Source organism: Montipora foliosa, chromosome 8 (assembly GCF_036669935.1).
Source record: "Montipora foliosa isolate CH-2021 chromosome 8, ASM3666993v2, whole genome shotgun sequence".
Taxonomy (NCBI): domain Eukaryota; kingdom Metazoa; phylum Cnidaria; class Anthozoa; order Scleractinia; family Acroporidae; genus Montipora; species Montipora foliosa.
Genome location: NC_090876.1, coordinates 4,479,585 through 4,484,584, shown reverse-complemented (window position 1 = coordinate 4,484,584; position 5,000 = coordinate 4,479,585). Strand labels below are relative to the sequence as shown.

Here is a 5,000-nt window from a genome sequence, read left to right as displayed (position 1 = left end):
TGTGCACAGTCAAGGCTAAAAATACAGACAAAAACATGAAAATTAATAACAAGACTTGTCAAGGTTTATAACCATCTCCATGCAATAACTATACTTTCATAACACAGCTCCGTAAAATCAAACTTTTAATCAACAATTTCTAAATTCAGTTCAAGCCAACAGATCACACATTCACATTACAAAGGTTTATAATCTCCTCTTAGGGTGGTGTCTACTAATTCAAAGGTATTTTTGCGCGGTTACCCCCAGTTTCCTTTTTGGATACCGAGATACTAAGTTCTGCTTCCACCGCATAGTTTTGAACCTGGTGCCAAAATATCCCTGTATTAATAAGCACCAGCCATAGGAAATCCGAGTATCTCGAGATGCGCAGGACGTATGCGCAATAACAATAGTATGCACCGTCCTTAACCTGACGACATGCAGTCCAACGTTTAAATGTTGGTCAACAAATGTTGAACTGTGTATCATATACATGTAATGTTGGATGCTAAAGTAAGCCATTCAGCAGACTGGAAATTGTTGAAAAAAGTTGATGGAAATATAGATGAGCTATGTTCTGTTCAACAGGTTTCCGTTACTTGAACATCATCATCAAGTTATTGTTTTTTAGTTTCTAGAAGCAGACAACACACGTTTCAACATTTGTTGCACAACGTGTCGTCAACTACAATACGTGATTTGCAACCAATCTCTAGAGACTCGGATAACAATAATATTATTTATTTATTTAATGTACAATAATTATTTCTGGTAGACAAACTAGAGGATCGAGCCAATGAGAGATCTTTTGGTTTTGCCAACCAATGTGGCAGCAATGATGTTACATGAAAACCGCCCATACAATATAACAATGATTATTCATTTTACTATGATGCATGGAGTGGTCATCCATTTTCCTGAGGAGCACAGGTCATGATAGAGATTCTCTTTCCACCTTGATTGAATGTCAATGATCTTTAACTCTTTGGAATGGTCTAAAACCAATAGACCAATTTTGATATAATATTAAAAGTTCAGTCCTAAACAATAGACATCATCTTGAGGCTCTGGGGAATAAATATAAGGATTTGTATGAGTTTATTCCCCTCAGAGAGCCTTGTGATGATGCCTTTTGTTTAGGACTGAATTTTAATATATCGAAATTGGTCTATTGAAACAATATTACTGTTTTAAGTTTTTTTGTAAAATAAAATCATCTGTGGCTACACAGTCACATTCCATAACCTCCAAAGTAGGAGCCCATTCTTTCTCTTTTCCATTGTTTTTTTTATTTACCTGTGCTAAATTTGTATTCAATTTGTTAAAATTGCACAAGCAGTATGGATTTAGCAAAGAGCATAGAGACAAAGTAAGTCAATAATTAAGAGACAATCATGATTTTCTTAACGAACGATCTTCACAGTTGAAAAAAAAGGATTTCAGCTGATGACCATGTGATTGTGCTGCAAATGGCTCTACAGATGAGCCGGGGAGTCAAGCAACCTGGGAGCTGCTCAGTTGCAAATGTAGAATAGAACCCACAGGCAGTGAAAGTAGGATGAAGGATAAATGAAAACTGAAGCGGTAGTCATTGTACTAGTCTCTGTATTCTCTCTGTTGCAGCCAGTAGAGATATGTATATACCACGAGAATGTATATACATGTAAATGCCAAGAATGTGACGAGAATGTATAAGCTTGTATATACATGTAAATGCCATTGTTATTACTTCCTTTTTCCTTAGGAAAAGGAACAAGTTGAGAAGAAAAAGGCTGCGGCGGCAGCCATCCCTGGAAGAATGAAGTCATGCAGAATTGGCAAGTGAAGAAGATGAATATGTGGTGGAGCAGCTAGGTATTGTACTCGTGTAAAATGCTGACAGCTAGGGTTGCATATGGTTGCTACTAGTTTAAATCCGTCTCTGGTGGATACTCTAGCTCGATCTACCACCGAACAGAGACACTTCACAACTACATGTGCTCCTCCGATCTGAATCACTGTGACATGTTGACACGTGTTTTGCACACCGCTATTTTTTGTATTTTATAAAGAACAATTGTTATATTTAGTGTTATCTTGATTTGAAAAAAATCCAATTGCTTGAAATTTCATAATGTAGCCGTACCGAAGTTTTAGTTTTTCCCAAACAATGTTGTCATATTTTTGTTTGTTCCAGAAACGTCTAAAATCATTGCTGAAGGGAATTTCTGTTATGGAAGGAAAAGAGGTAAGGCAGTGAGGGGATTCATTTGTGTAGATAACGTTCATTTTCTGTGAACAATAATCAAATGATTACCGGTATTATTTATTTTCAGGGTGAACTATCATCCAGTAAAGTTGGATCAATAGTTGGACTTCAATCGGAGGAAATTTCGCAGATTGCATCTGAGTATGCTGAACGGGTATATATGGAACATGGTGGTAATTTGGCTCGAAGGACTGACAAATTGTTTGGGATTTTTCAAACGTAGATTGCCAAAAATTGTATTATACTGAAGTTGTTCTTCTGTAGGTGAAGAGATTAAGAAAGTGATTCAGGCGGCTGAATTCAGTCTATATTAATTTGATCTCACTAAACTGAAATAGAAACTTTTGCACCAACGCTTTTTGAACAGTGGGAATGTTGTAACTGGAAAGGCAGATGTCAGTACAATGGCAGTGAGTCCTCCTAAGGTATCTAAAGATACGGAGTGTTGGTCCAAGCAATGTGCTCAGTTGGTCGTGCATTGGACTGCAGTACAGTGCGGGAGGTGGAGGATTAATCTCCCACCCAACCATTCACTACTTTCTCAAATCCCATTATGCACCTCTTTTACCCCCCCCCCCCCCTCCCCCTCTAAAAAAATTGCATAGGCATCGTTTTTATGGGATTTGAGAAAGTACAGAATACTAAGGGTGCGCTCAATTGACCGGAATAAAAATGTGTGGAGTGATGATTTAAAACGCTATGTCTGGCGTTTTGACAAGAGTAACAAGAAGACTTGTGGAGTTTCATAACCATTGCATTAACTATGCTTTGGTAACACAGCTCCGTAAAATTAAACTTTTCATCAACAATTTCTAAGTTGAGTTCAAGTCAACAGATCACACATTCCCATCACAAAGGTGATCTAAATAATAAAGATATGTTTAAAATAGCATTTTAACAGGTGTTTGACAAGTTTAAATAAATGTGAATCTCCGTAAAAACGCAGGATTTCTAACTTCTATTCCGTTTATTCCTATTCCGGAATACGGTCAATCGAACGCGCCCTAACAATCTTTAGTCTCCTCAGATAAGGACCACAAATGGGAGGTGCTGTCATATATTTGAACATAGTTAATAGAGGGGAATGGTTATGAAACCCGACAAATTTCTTTGTTGTAGGTTTTTGTTCTCTTTTTTGGCCTTGACAGTGCAGAAAACACAATAGTTATTTACTCCGTATTGAGGAAATAACCAATAGAAAAGTGTTGGTTACGTAATTCATGCAAAGTGTATGACCGCAAAGCAAAAGACTGTGCACGGTCGTGGACTTTCCAATCAAAATCTTGGCATCTTTGTTTGCTCCTTTGATGTTTGCCGAGCTTCAAAACCAGTCCCCTCTATTAACTATGATTTGAACTACATTTATGTAATTCACACATTCATCTATCACTGGAGATCATGGTTGCGGTCACACTTGAGAGAATCACAGTGTAACACTGGTGTTGAAACTACTCTAGTGGTTGCGGTCGCATTAGGGAGTTAACACTAGTGTTAAAGCAAGTTCTGTTGTTCAGTGTTCCCCTAGGGATTCAAAACACCAGAGAGTGGACACTGGAGTAGTGTCAACACTTTGTGTTATACTGCGTTTCTCTAAGTGTGACCGCGACCAATGTTAACTCTCTGGTGTTTTGAATCCCTAGGGGAACACTGAACAATAGAACTTGATTTAACAGTACTGTTAACTCCCTAAAGCAACCGCAACCAATATGAACTTGAAAGTGACCAGCTCCCAACGGGGGGTGCCTACAAAACGAAGACCGAATACCGAAGACTGAAGACCCAAAAAGGGAGACCCAAAAACGAAAACTTGAATCTCAATTAATTTAAGAACCGTTAAAACGTGCTAAAACGCATTGTTCGGCGCTAAAACAATAAAATCGATAGGGTCTTCGTTTTGTAGAAATGCCCCCCTCAAACTACAAAACGAAGATCCTCGCAAAAAGCTTTATTTTCGCAGCTAGGAACGCAGTGTCAGGTCTTAGTCGAACGTCAACCCAAACTCGCTTGTGAGATACTTCTTGTGTGAATCTCGAAGGCTATGTTTAATATCATTGGGGATTTCAATGTAGTCCACTGAAAAGTAAGTAAATTTGTTAGTTACACACTTTTTCGCCGCGTGGTAGTATCTCACGGTTTCTTGACGGGAAGGTCTGCAATTTGACCAATCACCAGTGACGGGATACATCCACCGTTCTTTGTGTGAGACTATTAAGTCAAAGAGGATAACCTTCTTTCGGTGGCAAAAGTCCCAGTGGAAATAAAGCGCTTTTAGCGAGGGTCTTCGTTTTGTAGTTTGAGGTGGGGCATTTCTACAAAACGAAGACCGTATTGGTTTTATTGTTTTAGCGCCGAACAATTTCTTTCAGCATGTTTTAACATTTCTTAAATTAGTTGAGATTCAAGTCTTCGTTTTTGGCTCTTCGGTCTTCGTTTTGTAGACACCGCCCAACGGGCTTGATAACTTAGATGGTAGAGAGAGTGCAGTGCAGTTGCGCAATCATGAGTTTGAGTTCTGTTCAAGCCGTCGCTTCATTAGGGATCTTCGGGAGCTTTAGAAACGACGACGGGAACGGCAACGAGAACGTCTTGTAAAAACATAAACTCACGTTCTTGCGATCACTTCGCAACTGTTCCAAGCTTTTTAATATGACAAAGGTGTGGCAGTCCCTCAGGAATGAAACCGGTATCAGCGGCACTTAATTTAGGGGAGAAAAATGAAAATTTATCTCCAAGTGCTAACGTTCTCCATAACACTTCAAACTTGGTTATT

At 38.7% G+C, this 5,000-nt stretch overlaps 1 pseudogene; it reads left to right on the top strand.

Moving 5' to 3' along the window:
- LOC137968149 (ATP synthase subunit C lysine N-methyltransferase-like) overlaps positions 1 to 3,171 on the top strand; it is a 14,573-nt pseudogene extending 11,402 nt beyond the window's left edge.
- Positions 3,172 to 5,000: the final 1,829 nt, after the last annotated feature.